Source organism: Cherax quadricarinatus, chromosome 25 (genome assembly GCF_038502225.1).
Source record: "Cherax quadricarinatus isolate ZL_2023a chromosome 25, ASM3850222v1, whole genome shotgun sequence".
In the NCBI taxonomy this organism is placed as follows: Eukaryota; Metazoa; Arthropoda; class Malacostraca; order Decapoda; family Parastacidae; genus Cherax; species Cherax quadricarinatus.
The window spans coordinates 26,271,892-26,294,484 of NC_091316.1; the positions used below are offsets into that span (position 1 = coordinate 26,271,892).

The 22,593-nt window shown below is 43.4% G+C and overlaps 1 protein-coding gene across 1 annotated transcript in view; it reads left to right on the forward strand.

Moving 5' to 3' along the window:
• The first annotated feature begins 9,472 nt into the window (after positions 1-9,472).
• LOC128689926 (protein Star-like) overlaps positions 9,473-22,593 on the forward strand; it is a 215,690-nt gene continuing 202,569 nt past the window's right edge. The window contains exon 1 of the mRNA XM_070088720.1: positions 9,473-9,525. The gene's annotated coding sequence lies outside the window, so the exon portion shown is untranslated. The remainder of the gene's footprint in view (positions 9,526-22,593) is intronic.

The following is a 22,593-nucleotide window of genomic DNA, read 5'->3' on the forward strand; positions in this document are numbered from 1 at the left end:
TATTTCTGACTCTGGTACAATAACACTTGTTTGGTCCTTTATGATCTGCAGAGTAATTTCTTTACTGTTTGTTTGGTTCATATCACTGGGAAAAAGTGGACTGTTAACTATTACTGCGTCCGATAGTTTATCTTGTTCAGTTTTATCTTCTTGGAGAGCAAAGTAGTCACTGAACTGGTTATCTAAGTTTTTCTTCCATTCTTTTACTGCTTCTTCAACCTTTGTATTAAGAGATATTATTTGTTGGGTATGGCTATCTATGACTGTTTGGATGGTCTTGTCACAGTTAGTCATTCTTGGTGTTGATAACTTTTGTTCAAGACTGAGGATTTTGTTCTCGAGTTGTGTCATCCTGGTGTCTTGTTTTGTTAGCGTCTCTCGAAGATTCATATTTTCAATAACTAAGTTGGAGATGCATGTCTTTAGGGTATCTGGATCGTTGGTCATACCTGAGAGACTACTTGGTAGGTTGAATCCGGGGAAGAGAGGGGAGGATGGGCTGGTGGCAGCCATGTTTGTTGTTATTGTTGTGGTGTCGCCTTGTTGTTCATGATTGTAGCCAAAGTATAAACGTAAGTAACCATTCTACAGAATTCATTACCTTTGTAACTTGTGAGCTCATTACCTTTGTACCTAGTTCGGCTATCAAAACCTTGGGGGCCCAGTCCCTGGACCCATTACGTACCTCTGTAATCTGTAAATACCTTTGTAACTTGTCATGATTGTGACCAGACTTACCTGGAGTTCATTACCTTTGGTGGTGAGTGGGGTGTTCATTACCTCTGTTGCTTTGGAGTCCAGTCCCTGGACCAATTATGTACCTCTGTAATCTTTTGACTACCGCCCACAGGATGGGTATGGGGTGCATAATAAACATATTAAACTAACTGTCGCCTTGAGCGGTGGTGAGTGGGGTGGTTGCTGGGCCGGCGTCCTCCTGGCTACACTTGTTGAATAGTTGATTTTTCAGTGTTTTCTTGCTGGCCTTGGTGCTGTTTCCTCTTAGATTGCGCCTCATAATACTACAGGAATTGTTGTAGTTAAGAAGAAGTTGTAGTTATACAAAGCTTAGGGTTACGTTGTTCGGCTGGCAGCGGGGTGTTGCTTTCGGTTTGTGGGCAGTCTTCCTTTGATCTCTATTATTTTCGATTTGTAGGTTTCACTGTTGGTAATCTTTGGTCATTCTGGGTGCTACGTTGGGTAGTGCAGTTTTGCTTGTAACTAGGTCATCATAGGAGCATTGGTAGCTCTGATAGTTGGAGAAAAGTACGGAGCTTGGAAGTCGCTGCTGCCGCAGCTGTATCAGAGAGTTTGTTAGTGAAGATGAGGTCTAGTGTATTCTCCAGTCTAGTAGGCTCTATTATTTGCTGGTTTAAATTGAATTTTGTGCAGAGTTTTAAAAGCTCGTGTGTGTGTGAGTTTTCATCAGAGCTGCCTCCTGGTGTTATCACTGCAACAATATTATTTGCTATATTCCTCCATTTTAGGCGCCTTAAGTTGAAATCCCCCAGGAGCAAGATGTTGGGGGCAGGAGCTGGCAGATTTTCCAGACAGTGGTCAATTTTTAACAGCTGTTCCTGGAATTGTTGGGACGTTGCATCTGGAGGCTTGTAGACTACCACAATGACTAGGTTTTAGTTCTCGATCTTTACTGCTAAAACTTCCACTACATCATTTGAGGCATTAAGCAGTTCTGTGCAAACAAGTGACTTTGCGATGCACAGGCCAACCCCCCCTTACCCTTTTGCCTGTTCACTCTGTCGCATCTGTATAGGTTGTAACCTGGGATCCATATTTCGTTGTCCCAGTGATCCTTTATGTGGGTCTCTGTGAAAGCCGCGAACATTACATTTGCCTCGGCAAGCAGTCCACGTATGAAAGGTATTTTGTTGTTCGTTGCTGGCTTTAGACTCTGTATATTTCCTAAGAAGAATGTCATCGGACTGGTGGTATTGTTGGTACTGGGGGGGGTGGACTATTTTTTCCAGCATTAGTATCTGTATCTGTTGGTTTGGAGTGGAGGCCATCGACTGTGGTTCCACTCCAGGAATGACTGGATTTGATGTACGATTTCCGCCATTTCCTGCCAGTTTTTTTTCCTTCCTGGCACTAAAAAACCTCTCCCTCTTGAGTGGCTGTGGTTACCCAGGTTTTCCCATGGCCTGGATGTTTTGTATCTTTTTGTCCCCTTTAGATGGTGTGCCTGGCAATTTAAGTTATAGCACAGCCTGAAGAGGGACACATTTCAGGGTGAAAAAGCTTACAGGAAGGGAGTTTGCATTTTCCTGTTGTCATATGGGCACGGCATTTTCTAGGGTGGTCATAGTTGCACGTCCCATCTGTTTTTCCAGATTTCCCATGCCTGCAGATACCAAGTGCATAGTATGTGCACAGGCTTGGTTTCCGTTTGCCTTGGGTTTCTGTGACTGTATTCCCTGTTGGTGCACGTTTACCTGCCTTATTCCTATCCTCACTAGCACCAACAATGGAACTCTCACCAGTTGTTTTTGGTAATATATCCTCACTATTGCTAGTGGAGTCCTCTTGTTTGTTATTTCCTGTGGTATTACTAGTTTGTAACATTGGTTTTATCTTGTCCTTGACTACACTTGTTTCCCCACTACAGCTCCTGTCTCCCATGAGGTCATTTATATGCATTCCCTCCTGCGTATATTTCCTGACTACCTGGACAAAATCTCCAGCTTCACCATTACTGTCTCCCAGGACAGCACCTCCAGCTTCACTATTACTGTCTACCAGGACAGCACTATCAGCCCCACATTTACTGACTACTGGGGCAGCACCTCCAGCCTTACAGTTTCTGACTACATGGCCAGCACCAAGGGTGATACCATCCAGCCCAGACTTTTTATTTTCCCATCTGTTATAGAATGCTTCCGGTTTTCTATGAAGGCTGCTTTGATGTTATCCTCTTTTAATACCAATGTGATTTTAGTCCACAGATTTATCTCATTTGGGCATACCCAAAAACACTTCCCTGATTTAATACTGCTTGTAGATAGTTCTTGGATATCTGCACAAGGGGCGTGACACCAATTTTAAAAAAAAAAAAAATGACAATTTATCCATGCAGAAGCCCGTTTGTTTGATTGACTGCAGACTACACAGAGCTTCATAATGTGATTTGAATGGTTGATTTACTGTAATTCTACTAGTAACCTCTTGAATATTCTACTAATAACCTCCTTAAAGTGAAGCTCTAGTTATTTGTATTTCTATTTCTAACTGTACTTGTATATTAATACAGCTTACTGGAGTACGTTTGTTTTATATTTGTTGTTTGTGTTTGATAAGGGCGCCTAAAACCCCGTCTGTTTACAGTATGCTTTATTGTCCAACGAATCCGTGTGGAACTCTATCAAAAGCCTTACTGAAGACCATATACACAATATCATATTCATTACCATGATCTACCTCCTCAAACACCTTAGTGAAAAAAGTTAGTAAATTCGTAAGACAGGAATGACCCTTTGTAAAACCGTGTTGATATTCATTAATCAATCTGTGTCTGTCAAGATGGTTACGAATTGCTTCGGCAATTATTGATTCCATAAATTTTCCCACAATGGAGGTAAGGCTTATTGGTCTATAGTTCGAAGCCAAGGACCTGTCACCTGCCTTGTAAATAGGTATTACATTTGCCATTTTCCACTTAGCAGGCACTATGCCAGTTTGTAGTGATATGTTAAAAAGATTAGCCGAAGGTATGCTAAGTTCCTCTTTACATTCCTTTAACGCCCTTGCAAACAGTTCATCAGGGCCTGGGGATTTGTTAGGTTTTAGCTTCTCTATTTGTCTGAGGACCATGTCACTAGTTATCGCAATTGTACATAGTTTATTATCATCCTGTTCTACATAATCTATTATTTCAGGAATATCACTAGTATTTTCCTGGGTGAAAACTGAGAGGAAGTAGGTATTGAGAATTTCACACATATTCTTATCACTGTCAGTGATCTGACCAGAGTTACTCTTAAGTGGGCCAATCTTGTCCCTAATCTTACTTCTGTATACCTGAAAGAACCCTTTTGGGTTAGTCTTTGAATCCCTTGCGACCTTAGCCTCATAATCTCTTTTTACTTTTCTTATTCCTTTCTTTATTTCTCTCTTTAATTGAATATATTGATTTCTTAACTGCCCATCCCCTCTTTTGATACGCCTATATATGCCTCTCATTTGACCAATGAGATATTTTAATCTATTGTCCATCCATTTGTGATCATTTTTGTTAGATCTAATTTCCCTACTCGAAACAAAAGTTGTCTGGGCAGCTAGAACTATGCTCCGAAAAGCGTCATATTGGCAACCAAGATCACCTACCTGACCCATAGTTAGGACATCACAATTTAGCCCACCCAGGTAATTTTTCAGTCCCATGAAGTCGGCCAAGCGAAAATCTGGGACAGAGATTTGATTGCAGTTATCTGGGTAATTCCATGATATATTAAAACTAAGTGATGTGTGATCACTTTCTCCAAGCTCATCATTAACCTCAAGATTATTAATTAGTGAATCTTTGTTGGCAAGAACCAAGTCAAGCAGATTGTTTCCTCTAGTTTGTTCTGTCACAACCTGTTCTAAAAAAGCAATCCTGAACCGTATCAAGAAAGTCACTAGACTCAAAATTTCCTGTCATATTGTTGCAATCAATTTGTCTAAAGTTAAAATCTCCCATTATCACAGATAAGGGGAGATTGTAAGTTGTATGTAAGTTACTATTATTATATTATATATATTTTTGTATCAGTGTAGGGAATTTTTGTGTCCTTCCTTATACAACATTAATTATTTGCACTCATGCTTGATTGTATGAGTACATGTTGGCCCAAGGATCGCTGTGTTTTCAGAGTAATTTTATAACCCCTAGACAGCAGTGTAAGCAGCCTTTAGGTGCCCGGAACATTTTATTTAAGTTACGACATCAAAGTCGTAACAACATGTCATAACAAGTATGGAAAATAACGTGTATGTAAGGAAAATATTAAATACTCATAATTCACAGTAACATTTCAACACACTCACACAGTCAATATAAAACCGAACGTTCCAAAAGACGGTTTTGAACAACCCGTTTATTCATTTATAATATCATTACCATCATCTTCATATTTATAATTATAATTTTAGATGGCAGGCAGTGTATATGCTAAGAGGACGGAAGACATTCGAGAGACAGGAACAGGATTAAAATATATATTCAGCGTTATTAGTAAACTGGAAACATTAGTTATTATTTGCTCAGCAGTGCATCCAGGAGTCAGTGGTGTTCCAGTCGGGGGTAAATTAAAATACTCTAACTCTGCAGGTTAGTGATACATCACTGTATAGAGAGACGTTAGTTTAACATCTTTATAATACACCCGATGCTTGTGATAACCCCACTCTACTAAGGTGACAGTAAAGCAATTACAATCCACAAAGGAGGAGACCAAACAGAGTTGAATAACTATAGGCCAATATCCAACTTACACCCTCTCTCAAAAATCTTCGAAAAATTAATTCATAAACGAATCTACTCCTACCTTATCTCCCAAAACATACTCAACCCCTGCCAATTTGGATTCAGGCCTAATAAAAATACTAATGATGCTATTATACACATGCTAGAACATATATACACTGCAATAGAGAAAAAAGAAGTCCCACTGGGGATCTTCATTGACTTACGTAAAGCTTTTGATACAGTTGACCATGACTTGCTCCACGTAAAATTGTCACACTATGGTATAAGAGGGCACTCCCTCAACTACCTCAAGTCATACCTCAGCAACAGAAGCCAATATGTGTACGCAAATGGGGCAAACTCTTCTGCACAACCAATTACAGTTGGTGTCCCACAGGGAAGTGTCCTTGGCCCTCTTCTCTTTCTCCTATACATAAATGACCTACCAAATGCTTCTCAATTACTCAAACCCACACTATTTGCTGATGACACAACATACGTCTTCTCCCACCCGAGCCCAGTCACGCTAGCCAATACTGTAAATACCGAATTACAGAAAATATCTACCTGGATGAGTACTAACAAACTTACACTAAACATTGACAAAACCTACTTCATTCAGTTTGGTAACAGAGCTACAGATGTCCCTCTTAACATAATGATAAACGGATCACCTATCACAAAGCTAACAGAGGGAAAATTCTTAGGAATCCACCTTGATAATAGACTCAAATTTCATACACATATACAACAAATTTCTAAGAAAATTTCCAAGACTGTAGGCATACTATCGAAGATACGGTACTATGCTCCACAGTCAGCCCTCCTGGCCCTATATCACTCTCTTATTTACCCCTATCTCACCTATGGAATTTGTGCATGGGGCTCAACAACAAGTAACCATCTCAGACCACTAATTACCCAACAAAAGGCTGCAGTTAGAATGATAACAAATTCTCACTACAGGCAGCACACTCCACCAATATTCAATACACTCAACCTACTCACCATACAAAACATCCATACTTATTACTGCACCTATTACATACATAGAACACTCAACTCTGATATTAACCCTCCCCTCAAACATCTCCTTGCCAACCTCAACAGAACACATGACCATAACACAAGGCACAGATCACTCTTTGATATTCCTCGTGTCCATCTCACGCTATGCAAAAACTCAATGCACATAAAAGGCCCTAAAATCTGGAATTCATTACCTGTAAATATAAAAGAAACACTACCTGTTTATAAATTCAAGTCTCTTCTCAAAGATCACTTACTCACCCAAAACCAAATAAATACTGAATAACTGAACCTTATAAATTGTATATCTTAAATGTTTCTCACAATTATATCACATAAATGTTAAACCTAAAACCCAATCTAACTTTATTATTTTTTAAATACACTACCTAACAGAATACTCCATTCTACTGAATTTATAACAATGCATGCAACCATATGACCTGTCTTTGTAATACTCACTTGTGCTTTATAGTAATCAGTTTACATTAATGTTTTTCACTGATTTCATCATTGCTTAGTTAATCTTAAGTTAATTTTAAGCCAGCCCGTAATGCTATGCATAGTATAAGTGGCTTTGGCATGCTGCTCTTATCTGTATTTTTTTTGTACCTCTGTAAGTGTGCTCAAATTATAAATAAATAAATAAAAAATAAATAAATAAATAAACTACAGACCAATAGCACTAACATCCCCTATCATAACAATCTTTGAAAATGTTCTAAGAAGCAAGATCGCCAACCACCTAGATACCCATCAATTACACAACCCAGAGCAACACGGGTTTAGAGCAGGTCGCTCCTGCCTCTCCCAGCTACTGGATTACTATGACTAGGTCCTGGATGCTTTAGAGAATAAACAAAATGCAGATGTAGCATACACAGACTTTACAAAAGCCGCCGAAAAGGGTGACCATGGTGTAATAGTGCACAAAATGTGTGATAAAGGAATAACAAAGAGTAATGGCAAACCGAGTCAAGTCTGAGGCAGCTACGGTGAAAAGCTCTGCGTCACAAGGTACAGTACTCGCTCCCATCCTGTTCCTCATCCTCATATCTGACATGGACAGGGATGTAAGTCATAGTTCCGTGTCTTCCTATGAAGATGACACCCTAATTGCCATGACTCATAAACCATACCCCCGGCCGGGATTGAACCCGCGGTCATAGTCTCAAAACTCCAGCCCGTCGCGTTAGCCACTAGACCAGCTAGCCACAATAAGATTCATCCAACTAGGTATATTTCTACACCATAGGAAAGTTAGCACAGGCACCTCTGTGACCACAAATGCAAGTTTTTACAGACGAATCTCCAGCTAGCGTGGCCGTGACGAACTCTAGCTCAAGTCCCTTCACTGCCGTCAACGCGACGGGCTGGAGTTTTGAGACTCTATGACCGCGGGTTCAATCCCGGCCGGGGTATGGTTTATTTGCAATCGTGTCATTACGATTTCTTGAGTCATGTTGACGGCAGTGAAGGGACTTGAGCTAGAGTTCGTCACGGCCACGCTAGCTGGAGATTCGTCTGTAAAAACTTGCATTTGTGGTCACAGAGGTGCCTGTGCTAACTTTCCTATGGTGTAGAAATATACCTAGTTGGATGAATCTTATTGTGGCTAGCTGGTCTAGTGGCTAACGCGACGGGCTGGAGTTTTGAGACTCTATGACCGCGGGTTCAATCCCGGCCGGGGGTATGGTCTAATTGCCATGGCAGTTACCTCCATCGAAGACACCACAAGACCAAGTGGACATCAACCAATTCTTCAAATGGGCCACTCAAAACAATATGAAGTTCAATGATGAGAAATTTCATCTACTCAGATATGGAAAACTTGAGGAAATTAAAACTGTATCATGGTATATAACAAATTCTAACCATACAAAAGAGCGAAAAAGTAATGTGAAGGACCTGGTAGTGATAATGTCAGAGGATCTCGCCTTCAAAGACCACAACAATGTATCTACCGCATCTGCTAGAAAAATGATAGGATGGTTAATGAGAACCTTCAAAAAAAAAAAAGAAAAAAAAAAAAGGCACAATATCGTGACTGGATGATTCTCTTGAAATCGCTTGTTCTCTCTAGGCTGGAATACTGCTGTACACTAACTGCCCCTTCAAGGCACTGAAGTCCCTTCATTTGTATTCCCTGGTATGCAGGCGAAAGAGATACATGATAATATGCACCTGGAAAATCCTAAGATAAGATAAGATAAGATTTCGTTCAGATTTTTAACCCCGGAGGGTTAGCCACCCAGGATAACCCAAGAAAGTCAGTGCGTCATCGAGGACTGTCTAATTTCCATTGGGGTCCTCAATCTTGTCCCCCAGGATGCGACCCACACCAGTCGACTAACACCCAGGTACCTATTTGCTGCTAGGTGAACAGGTGTAAGGAAACGTGTCGAAATGCTTCCACCCGCCGGGAATCGAACCCGGGCCCTCCGTGTATGAAGCGGGAGCTATAGCAACCAGGCCACCGGGCCACCACCTATAGGGATTAGTACCAAACTTGCACACGAAAATCGCTCCCTACGATAATAAAAGATTCTGCAGGAGATTCAACATTCCCTCAATGAAAAGCAGGGGCGCCACGAGTACACTGAGAGACAATACAATAAGTGTCAGGGGCCTAAGACTATTCAACTGCCTCCCAGCATACATAAGAGGGATTACCAATAGACCCCTGGCTGTCTTCAAGAAGGCACTGGACAGGAACTTAACCTCAGTACCTGACGAGCGGGGCTGTGGTTCGTACGTCAGTTTGCGTGCGGCCAGCAGTAACAGCCTGGTTGATCAGACCCTGATCAACCATAAGGCCTGGTCTCAGACCGGGCCGCGGGGGCGTTGACCCCCGAAACCCTCTCCAGGTATACTCCAGGGAGACTGCTGTGTGGCAGCCGCCCCTGGGTCCAGGATACAATAATATTTGCCTGGATTTTCCCCATCACGTCCACTCGCTCACTCGCTCACTCTCTCACTTGCTCACTCGATCACTCGCTCACTCGCTCACAACCATCTAACATCAAATGCAGGTTTGGAAATTCATTGGTATTCATTATTAACTTTTATTCGTCAGGTGGTTTAACAATATCACGAACATTCCACGAACTGTCTACTTCAAGTTTAAACAGTTTTTATCAGCAAATTTAGATAGACTCTCACGGTGCGGATATAATGATGTTGACGACATTGTACACGTTTAGAGTAAGAAGTGTTACTCCATGTGAAGTAGAGGTGAGATGAGGGGGGCCTTGATGCCAAGGGTTCTTCATCCAAGGAATTTTACTCACTCATTCATGGCAGCAAGGTTTTTCCCTATGAACACCACCATGTTATCTAACATGTTACCTAACATGTTAGTTACCTAACATGTTACCTAACACCCATCACGCACGATAGGTCGTCATAACAAGGCTACTCACATGTTACCTAACACCCTTCACGCAGGATAGGTCGTCATAACAAGGCTTCTCACATGTTACCTAACACCCATCATGCAGGAGTGGTCGTCATAACAAGGCTTCTCACATGTTACTTAACACCCATCATGCAGGAGTGGTCGTCATAACAAGGCTACTCACATGTTACCTAACACCCATCATGCAAGAGTGGTCGTCATAACAAGGCTTCTCACATGTTACTTAACACCCATCATGCAGGAGTGGTCGTCATAACAAGGCTTCTCACATGTTACTTAACACCCATCATGCAGGAGTGGTCGTCATAACAAGGCTACTCACATGTTACCTAACACCCATCATGCAGGAGTGGTCGTCATAACAAGGCTACTCACATGCTACTCACATGTTACTTAACACCCATCATGCAGGAGTGGTCGTCATAACAAGGCTACTCACATGTTACCTAACACCCATCATGCAGGAGTGGTCGTCATAACAAGGCTACTCACATGTTACCTAACACCCATCATGCAAGAGTGGTCGTCATAACAAGGCTTCTCACATGTTACTTAACACCCATCATGCAGGAGTGGTCGTCATAACAAGGCTTCTCACATGTTACCTAACACCCATCAAGCAGGATAGGTAGTCATAACAAGGCTTCTCACATGTTACCTAACACCCATCATGCAGGAGTGGTCGTCATAACAAGGCTTCTCACATGTTACCTAACACCCATCATGCAGGATAGGTCGTCATAACAAGGCTTCTCACATGTTACTTAACACCCATCATGCAGGATAGGTCGTCATAACAAGGCTTCTCACATGTTACCTAACACCCATCATGCAGGAGTGGTCGTCATAACAAGGCTTCTCACATGTTACCTAACACCCATCATGCAGGATAGGTCGTCATAACAAGGCTTCTCACATGTTACCTAACACCCATCATGCAGGAGTGGTCGTCATAACAAGGCTACTCACATGTTACCTAACACCCATCATGCAGGAGTGGTCGTCATAACAAGGCTTCTCACATGTTACCTAACACCCATCATGCAGGATAGGTCGTCATAACAAGGCTTCTCACATGTTACCTAACACCCATCATGCAGGAGTGGTCGTCATAACAAGGCTACTCACATGTTACCTAACACCCATCACGCAGGATAGGTCGTCATAACAAGGCTTCTCACATGTTACCTAACACCCATCATGCAGGAGTGGTCGTCATAACAAGGCTACTCACATGTTACCTAACACCCATCAAGCAGGATAGGTCGTCATAACATGGCTTCTCACATGTTACCTAACACCCATCATGCAGGAGTGGTCGTCATAACAAGGCTTCTCACATGTTACCTAACACCCATCATGCAGGAGTGGTCGTCATAACAAGGCTACTCACATGTTACCTAACACCCATCATGCAGGAGTGGTCGTCATAACAAGGCTTCTCACATGTTACCTAACACCCATCATGCAGGATAGGTCGTCATAACAAGGCTTCTCACATGTTACCTAACACCCATCATGCAGGAGTGGTCGTCATAACAAGGCTTCTCACATGTTACCTAACACCCATCATGCAGGATAGGTCGTCATAACAAGGCTTCTCACATGTTACCTAACACCCATCATGCAGGAGTGGTCGTCATAACAAGGCTACTCACATGTTACCTAACACCCATCAAGCAGGATAGGTCGTCATAACATGGCTTCTCACATGTTACCTAACACCCATCATGCAGGAGTGGTCGTCATAACAAGGCTTCTCACATGTTACCTAACACCCATCATGCAGGAGTGGTCGTCATAACAAGGCTACTCACATGTTACCTAACACCCATCATGCAGGAGTGGTCGTCATAACAAGGCTACTCACATGTTACCTAACACCCATCATGCAGGAGTGGTCGTCATAACAAGGCTTCTCACATGTTACCTAACACCCATCATGCAGGAGTGGTCGTCATAACAAGGCTTCTCACATGTTACCTAACACCCATCACACAGGAGTGGTCGTCATAACAAGGCTACTCACATGTTACCTAACACCCATTATACAGGATAGGTCGTCATAACAAGGCTTCTCACATGTTACCTAACACCCATCACGCAGGAGTGGTCGTCATAACAAGGCTACTCACATGTTACCTAACACCCATCAAGCAGGATAGGTCGTCATAACAAGGCTTCTCACATGTTACCTAACACCCATCATGCAGGAGTGGTCGTCATAACAAGGCTTCTCACATGTTACCTAACACCCATCATGCAGGAGTGATCGTCATAACAAGGCTTCTCACATGTTACCTAACACCCATCGTGCAGGAGTGGTCGTCATAACAAGGCTTCTCACATGTTACCTAACACCTATCATGCAGGAGTGGTCGTCATAACAAGGCTTCTCAATGTGTCCTAACACCCATCATGCAGGAGTGGTCGTCATAACAAGGCTTCTCACATGTTACCTAACACCCATCATTCAGGAGTGGTCGTTCTAACAAGACTTCTCACATGTTACCTAACACCCATCATTCAGGAGTGGTCGTTATAACAAGACTACTCTCATGTTACCTAACACCCATCATGCAGGAGTGGTCGTCATAACAAGGCTACTCACATGTTACCTAACACCCATCATGCAGGAGTGGTCGTCATAACAAGGCTTCTCACATGTTACCTAACACCCATCATGCAGGAGTGGTCGTTATAACAAGACTTCTCACATGTTACCTAACACCCATCATTCAGGAGTGGTCGTTATAACAAGACTACTCTCATGTTACCTAACACCCATCATGCAGGAGTGGTCGTTATAACAAGACTACTCACATGTTACCTAACACCCATCATGCAGGAGTGGTCGTCATAGCAAGGCTTCTCACATGTTACCTAACACCCATCATGCAGGAGTGGTCGTCATAACAAGGCTACTCACATGTTGCCTAACACCCATTATACAGGATAGGTCGTCATAACAAGGCTTCTCACATGTTACCTAACACCCATCATGCAGGAGTGGTCGTCATAACAAGGCTACTCACATGTTACCTAACACCCATCATGCAGGATAGGTCGTCATAACAAGGCTTCTCACATGTTACCTAACACCCATCATGCAGGAGTGGTCGTCATAACAAGGCTACTCACATGTTACCTAACACCCATTATGCAGGATAGGTCGTCATAACAAGGCTTCTCACATGTTACCTAACACCCATCATGCAGGAGTGGTCGTCATAACAAGGCTACTCACATGTTACCTAACACCCATCATGCAGGAGTGGTCGTCATAACAAGGCTTCTCACATGTTACCTAACACCCATCATGCAGGAGTGGTCGTCATAACAAGGCTTCTCACATGTTACCTAACACCCATCATGCAGGAGTGGTCGTCATAACAAGGCTACTCACATGTTACCTAACACCCATCATGCAGGATAGGTCGTCATAACAAGGCTTCTCACATGTTACCTAACACCCATCATGCAGGAGTGGTCGTCATAACAAGGCTTCTCACATGTTACCTAACACCCATCATGCAGGAGTGGTCGTCATAACAAGGCTTCTCACATGTTACCTAACACCCATCACGCAGGAGTGGTCGTCATAACAAGGCTTCTCACATGTTACCTAACACCCATCATGCGACTCATAACCATCTTGCGAACAGTGACTCATAAATATTTTGTGAGCAGTGACTCATAACCATCCTATGAGTAGTGACTTATAATTATCCTGTGAACAGCGACTCATAACCATCTTGTGAACAGTGATTCATAACCATCTTGTGAGCAATGACTCATAACCATCCTATGAGTAGTGGCTTATAATTATTCTATGAGTAGTGACTCATAACCATCCTGTGAGCAGTAACTTATAATTATCCTGTGAACAGCGACTCATAACCATCTTGTGAGCAGTGACTCATAACCATCTTGTGAACAGAGACTCATAACCATCTTGTGAGCGGTGACTCATAACCATCTTGTGAACAGAGACTCATAACCATCTTGTGAGCAGTGACTTATAACCATATTGTGAACAGATACTCATAACCATCATGTGAGCAGTGACTTATAACCATCTTGTGAACAATGACTCATAACTATCTTGTGACCAGTGACTCACAACCATCTTGTGAACAGTGACTCATAACTATCTTGTGAACATTGACTCACAACCATCTTGTGAGCAGTGGCTCATAACTATCTTGTAAACAGTGACTCATAACCATCGTATGAGCAGTGACTCATAACTATCGTGTGAGCAGTGACTCATAACCATTTTGTGAGCAGCGACTCATAACCATCTTGTGAGCAATGACTCACAAGCATCTTGTGAACAGTGACTCATAACCATCGTGTGAGCACTGATTCATAACCATTGTGTGAGCACTGACTCATAAACAGCATGTGAGCAATGACTCATAATCATCGTGTGAGCAGTGACTCATAACCATCGTGTGAGCAGTGACTCATAATCATCTTCTGAGCAGTGACTCATAACCATCGTGAAAACTTTGACTCATAAATATCTTGTGAGAAGTGACTCAATCATCTTATGAACAATGACTCAAAACTATCTTGTGAACAGTGACTCACAACCATCTTGTGAACAGTGACTCATAACCCTCGTGTGAGTAGTGACTCATAACCATCGTGTGAGCAGTGACTCATAACCATCTAGTGAGAAGTTATAAACATCTTGTGAGCAGTGACTCATAACCATCCTGTCAGTATTGACTCATAATTTTCTTGTGAGTAGTGACTCAAAACAATCTTGTGAAAAGTGACTCATAATCATCTTGTGAGCAGTAACTCATAATCATCTAGGGTACAGTGACTCATAACCATCTTGTGAGCAGAGACTCATAACCATTTCGTGAAGAGTGATTCATGACCATCTTGAGAACAGTGGCTCATAAAAATCCTGTGAGCAGTAACTCATAATTATCCTTTGAACTGCGACCCATAACCATCATCTGAACAGTGACTCATAACCATCGTGTGAGCAGTGACTCATAATTTCCTGTGAACAGTGACTCATAACCATCGTATGAGCAGTGACTCATAACTATCTTTGTAGCAAACTCAACTATCTTGTGAGCAATGACTCATAATCATCCTGTGAACAGTGACTCATAACCATCTTGTGAGCAGTGACTCATAGCCATCTTGTGAGCAGTGACTCAAAACCATCGTGTGAACAGTGACTCATAACCATCGTGTGAACAGTGACTCATAACCATCATGTGAACATTGAGTCATAACCATCGTGTGAACAGTGACTCATAACCATCGTGTGAACAATGACTCATAACCATCCTGTGAGCAGTGACTCATAACCATCATGTGAGCAGTGACTCATAACCATCTTGTGAGCAGTGACTCATAACCATCGTGTGAACAGTGACTCAACAATCGTGTGAACAGTGACTCAACCATCGTGTGAACAGTGACTCATAACCATCGTGTGAACAGTGACTCGTAACCATCGTGTGAGCAGTGACTCATAAGCATCGTGTGAGCAGTGATTCATAACCACCGTGTGAGAAGTGACTCATAACCATCGTGTGAGCAGTAACTCATAAGCATCGTGTTAGCAGTGACTCATAACCATCGTGTGAGCAGTGACTCATAAGCATCGTGTAAGCATTGACTCATAACCATCGTGTGAACAGTGACTCATAACCATCGTGTGAGCAGTGACTCATAAGCATCGTGTGAGCATTGACTCATAATCATTGTGTGAGCAGTGACTCATAACCATCGTGTGAACAGTTACTCATAACCATCGTGTGAACAGTGACTCATAACCATCGTGTGAACAGTGACTCATAACCATCGTGTGAGCAGTGACTCATAAGCATCGTGTGAGCAGTGATTCATAACCACCGTGTGAGAAGTGACTCATAACCATCGTGTGAGCAGTAACTCATAAGCATCGTGTGAGCAGTGACTCATAACCATCGTGTGAGCTGTGACTCATAACCATCGTGTGAGCAGTGACTCATAAGCATCGTGTAAGCATTGACTCATAACCATCGTGTGAACAGTGACTCATAACCATCGTGTGAACAGTGACTCATAACCATCAAGTGAGCAGTGACTCATAACCATCGTGTGAACAGTTACTCATAACCATCGTGTGAGCAGTGACTCTTAACCACCGTGTGAACAGTGACTCATAACCATCGGGTGAGCAGTGACTCATAACCATCGTGTGAACAGTTACTCATAACCATCGTATGAGCAGTGACTCATAACCATCGTGTGAGCAGTGACTCATAACCATCGTGTGAACAGTGACTCATAACCGTCGTGTGAGCAGTGACTCATAACCATCGTGTGAGCAGTGACTCATTGCCATCGTGTGAGCAGTGACTCATAACCATCGTGTGAGCAGTGACTCATAACCATCGTGTGAACAGTTACTCATAACCATCGTGTGAGCAGTGACTCATAACCATCGTGTGAACAGTGACTCATAACCATCATGTGAACAGTGACTCATAACCATCGTGTGAACAGTGACTCATAACCATCGTGTGAACAATGACTCATAACCATCCTGTGAGCAGTGACTCATAACCATCATGTGAGCAGTGACTCATAACCATCTTGTGAGCAGTGACTCATAACCATCGTGTGAACAGTGACTCAACCATCGTGTGAACAGTGACTCAACCATCGTGTGAACAGTGACTCATAACCATCGTGTGAACAGTGACTCATAACCATCGTGTGAGCAGTGACTCATAAGCATCGTGTGAGCAGTGATTCATAACCACCGTGTGAGAAGTGACTCATAACCATCGTGTGAGCAGTAACTCATAAGCATCGTGTGAGCAGTGACTCATAACCATCGTGTGATCAGTGACTCATAACCATCGTGTGAGCAGTGACTCGTAAGCATCGTGTAAGCATTGACTCATAACCATCGTGTGAACAGCGACTCATAACCATCGTGTGAGCAGTAACTCATAAGCATCGTGTGAGCAGTGACTCATAACCATCGTGTGAGCAGTGACTCATAACCATCGTGTGAGCAGTGACTCATAAGCATCGTGTAAGCATTGACTCATAACCATCGTGTGAACAGTGACTCATAACCATCGTGTGAGCAGTGACTCATAAGCATCGTGTGAGCATTGACTCATAACCATTGTGTGAGCAGTGACTCATAACCATCGTGTGAACAGTTACTCATAACCATCGTGTGAACAGTGACTCATAACCATCGTGTGAACAGTGACTCATAACCATCGTGTGAGCAGTGACTTATAAGCATCGTGTGAGCAGTGATTCATAACCACCGTGTGAGAAGTGACTCATAACCATCGTGTGAGCAGTAACTCATAAGCATCGTGTGAGCAGTGACTCATAACCATCGTGTGAGCAGTGACTCATAACCATCGTGTGAGCAGTGACTCATAAGCATCGTGTAAGCATTGACTCATAACCATCGTGTGAACAGTGACTCATAACCATCGTGTGAACAGTGACTCATAACCATCGGGTGAGCAGTGACTCATAACCATCGTGTGAACAGTTACTCATAACCATCGTGTGAGCAGTGACTCGTAACCATCGTGTGAACAGTGACTCATAACCATCGGGTGAGCAGTGACTCATAACCATCGTGTGAACAGTTACTCATAACCATCGTATGAGCAGTGACTCATAACCATCGTGTGAGCAGTGACTCATAACCATCGTGTGAACAGTGACTCATAACCATCGTGTGAGCAGTGACTCATAACCATCGTGTGAGCAGTGACTCATTGCCATCGTGTGAGCAGTGACTCATAACCATCGTGTGAACAGTGACTCATAACCATCGTGTGAGCAGTGACTCATAACCATCGTGTGAACAGTTACTCATAACCATCGTGTGAGCAGTGACTCATAACCATCGTGTGAACAGTTACTCATAACCATCGTGTGAGCAGTGACTCATAACCATCGTGTGAGCAGTGACTCATAACCATCGTGTGAGCAGTGATTCATAACCATCGTGTGAACAGTTACTCATAACCATCGTATGAACAGTGACTCATAACCATCGTGTGAGCAGTGACTCATAACCATCGTGTGAGCAGTGACTCATAACCATCGTGTGAGCAGTGACTCATAACCATCGTGTGAGCAGTGATTCATAACCATCGTGTGAACAGTTACTCATAACCATCGTGTGAGCAGTGACTCATAACCATCGTGTGAGCAGTGACTCATAACCATCGTGTGAGCAGTGATTCATAACCATCGTGTGAACAGTTACTCATAACCATCGTGTGAGCAGTGACTCATAACCATCGTGTGAGCAGTGACTCATAACCATCGTGTGAGCAGTGACTCATAACCATCGTGTGAGCAGTGACTCATAACCATCGTGTGAGCAGTGACTCATAACCATCGTGTGAGCAGTGATTCATAACCATCGTGTGAACAGTTACTCATAACCATCGTGTGAGCAGTGACTCATAACCATCGTGTGAGCAGTGACTCATAACCATCGTGTGAGCAGTGACTCATAACCATCGTGTGAGCAGTGACTCATAACCATCGTGTGAGCAGTGACTCATAACCATCGTGTGAGCAGTGACTCATAACCATCGTGTGAGCAGTGACTCATAACCATCGTGTGAGCAGTGACTCATAACCATCGTGTGAGCAGTGACTCATAACCATCGTGTGAGCAGTGACTCATAACCATCGTGTGAGCAGTGACTCATAACCATCGTGTGAGCAGTGACTCATAACCATCGTGTGAACAGTGACTCATAACCATCGTGTGAGCAGTGACTCATAACCATCGTGTGAGCAGTGACTCATAACCATCGTGTGAGCAGTGACTCATAACGATCGTGTGAGCAGTGACTCATAACCATCGTGTGGGTGATAGTTTCCGTAATGTAGGGACTGGAGCCCCAATATTTTTTTTATCAGCTAAAACGGTAACATTATATACAAATTTATAGGCCTAGGAACCAATATAATGAGTTGTCTATTTAGTCACACATTTGAATGCTGCTTCCATGTGGTTAGGATTTTTGCAATTGCAGACAGCGAGTTGCATTTTTGCAAGTTGCATCGGCTATCAGTTACAAATAAACATTAATGGGAAGTTTGCAGTAGGCAACAAATATTTGCACATTTCTTGAACCTTTATTATTGAGTTTTCTCTAAAGAGATATTATTCTGCTCGCGGTAAGTTGATTCTGCAGAGTTACTCAAAACTGAGTTTGACATTTGATATCATTATATTTACGAGAAACACTAAATCCGTAGTAGTCATGTAGCACCTGGAGAATGTGAGGTAAGTAACTTGAATTCCAGGAAGGTTAATAAGATGGTACAAGATCAACATACTTTCACAGGTGTCGAGGTGTCAGCTAAGTAGAGTTTGATTTGAGTTTTTATTCGCCAGATCTATTACACTTCCAGAAGACCGTAATTAAAAGATATCTTAGGCTCATATAATGAGTCCAGGAGCTGGGTATCAACATTATTTAGATAAAGCAAGTTACTTTGGTGATGCGTTAATAAGTAAACACTTGGAATGTAAATAATTCCATTTAATCACACACACACACACACACACACACACACACACACACACACACACACACACACACACACACACACACACACACACACACACACACACACACACACACACACACATACACACACACACACACGCCCAAAGACAATATGAAAATGACATAGCAGCGAAAGCCAAATCTGACCCGAAACTGTTGTACAGCCACATCAGGAGGAAAACAACAGTCAAAGACCAGGTAATCAGGCTAAGGAAGGAAGGAGGAGAGACAACAGGAAATGACCGTGAAGTATGTGAAGAACTCAACAAGAGATTCAAAGAAGTGTTCACAGAGGAGACAGAAGGGACTCCAGAAAGACGGAGAGGTGGGGCACACCACCAAGTGCTGGACACAGTGCACACAACCGAGGAAGAAGTGAAGAGGCTTCTGAGTGAGCTAGATACCTCAAAGGCAATGGGGCCAGATAACATCTCCCCATGGGTATTGAGAGAGGGAGCAGAGGCGCTATGTGTACCCCTAACAACAATATTCAATACATCTATCGAAACAGGGAGATTGCCTGAGGCATGGAAGACAGCAAATGTAGTCCCAATCTTTAAAAAAGGAGACAGACATGAAGCATTAAACTACAGACCAGTGTCACTGACATGTATAGTATGCAAAATCATGGAGAAGATTATCAGGAGAAGAGTGGTGGAACACCTAGAAAGGAATGATCTCATCAACAGCAGCCAGCATGGTTTCAGGGACGGGAAATCCTGTGTCACAAACCTACTGGAGTTCTATGACATGGTGACAGCAGTAAGACAAGAAAGAGAGGGGTGGGTGGATTGCATTTTCTTGGACTGCAAGAAGGCGTTTGACACAGCTCCACACAAGAGATTGGTGCAAAAACTGGAGGACCAAGCAGGGATAACAGGGAAGGCACTACAATGGATCAGGGAATACTTGTCAGGAAGACAGCAGCGAGTCATGGTACGTGGCGAGGTGTCAGAGTGGGCACCTGTGACCAGCGGGGTCCCGCAGGGGTCAGTCCTAGGACCAGTGCTGTTTCTGGTATTTGTGAACGACATGACGGAAGGAATAGACTCTGAGGTGTCCCTGTTTGCAGATGACGTGAAGTTGATGAGAAGAATACACTCGATCGAAGACCAGGCAGAACTACAAAGGGATCTGGACAGGCTGCAGACCTGGTCCAGCAATTGGCTCCTGGAGTTCAATCCCACCAAGTGCAAAGTCATGAAGATTGGGGAAGGGCAAAGAAGGCCGCAGACGGAGTACAGTCTAGGGGGTCAGAGACTACAAACCTCACTCAAGGAAAAAGATCTTGGGGTGAGTATAACACCAGGCACATCTCCTGAAGCGCACATCAACCAAATAACTGCTGCAGCATATGGGCGCCTAGCAAACCTCAGAACAGCATTCCGACATCTTAATAAGGAATCGTTCAGGACCCTGTACACCGTATACGTTAGGCCCATATTGGAGTATGCGGCACCAGTTTGGAACCCACACCTAGCCAAGCACGTAAAGAAACTAGAGAAAGTGCAAAGGTTTGCAACAAGACTAGTCCCAGAGCTAAGAGGTATGTCCTACGAGGAGAGGTTAAGGGAAATCAACCTGACGACACTGGAGGACAGGAGAGATAGGGGGGACATGATAACGACATATAAAATACTGAGAGGAATTGACAAGGTGGACAAAGACAGGATGTTCCAGAGATTGGACACAGTAACAAGGGGACACAGTTGGAAGCTGAAGACACAGATGAATCACAGGGATGTTAGGAAGTATTTCTTCAGCCACAGAGTAGTCAATAAGTGGAATAGTTTGGGAAGCGATGTAGTGGAGGCAGGATCCATACATAGCTTTAAGCAGAGGTATGATAAAGCTCACGGCTCAGGGAGAGTGACCTAGTAGCGATCAGTGAAGAGGCGGGGCCAGGAGCTCGGACTCGACCCCCGCAACCTCAACTAGGTGAGTACAACTAGGTGAGTACACACACACACACACACACACAGTGCAAAATGCAAGGAGGCAGTGGAAAGGTTTATTCCCAAGGGCAACAGAAACAATGGGAAGACCAGAACGAGTCCCTGGTTTACCCGACGGTGTAAGGAGGCAAAAACAAAGTGCAATAGAGAATGAAAAAAGCACAGAAGGCAGAGAACACATGAAAATAGGGAGATTAGTCGCAGATCCAGGAACGAGTATGCACAGGTAAGGAGGGAGGCCCAGCGACAGTATGAAAATAACAGCATCGAAAGCCAAGACTGACCCGAAACTGTTGTATAGCCATATCAGGAGGAAGACAACAGTCAAAGACCAGGTGATCAGACTGAGGACAGAAGGTGGAGAACTCACAAGAAATGATCAGGAGGTATGTGAGGAGCTAAACAGGAGATTTAAAGAAGTTTTTACAGTAGAGACAGGAAGGGGTCTGTGAAGACAGCACAGAAGGGAACATCAAGAGGGAATATACCAACAAGTGTTGGATGACATACGAACAACCGAGGAGGAGGTGCAGAAGCTGCTAAGTGACCTTGATACCTCAAAGGCGATGGGACCGGACATCTCCCCGTGGGTCCTTAGAGAAGGAGCAGAGATGCTGTGCGTGCCCCTAACCACAGTCTTCAACACATCCCTTGAAACTGGGCAACTACCTGAGAAATGGAAGACAGCAAATGTAGTCCCCATATTGAAGAAAGGAAACAGAAACGAGGCACTAAACTACAGACCTGTGTCTCTGACATGTATTGTATGCAAAGTCATGGAGAAGGTTATCAGGAGGAGAGTGGTGGAACACCTGGAACGGAACAAGATTATAAATGAAAACCAGCATGGGTTCATGGAAGGCAAATCCTGTGTCACAAACCTTCTGGAGTTTTATGACAAGGTAACAGAAGTAAGACACGAGAGAGAGGGGTGGGTTGATTGCATTTTCCTGGACTGCAGGAAGGCCTTTGACACAGTTCCTCACAAGAGATTAGTGCAGAAGCTGAAGGATTAGGCGCATATAACAGGGAGGGCACTGCAATGGATCAGGGAATACCTGACAGGGAGGCAACAACGAGTCATGGTATGCGAAGGGGTATTACAGTGGGCGCCTGTGACGAGCGGGG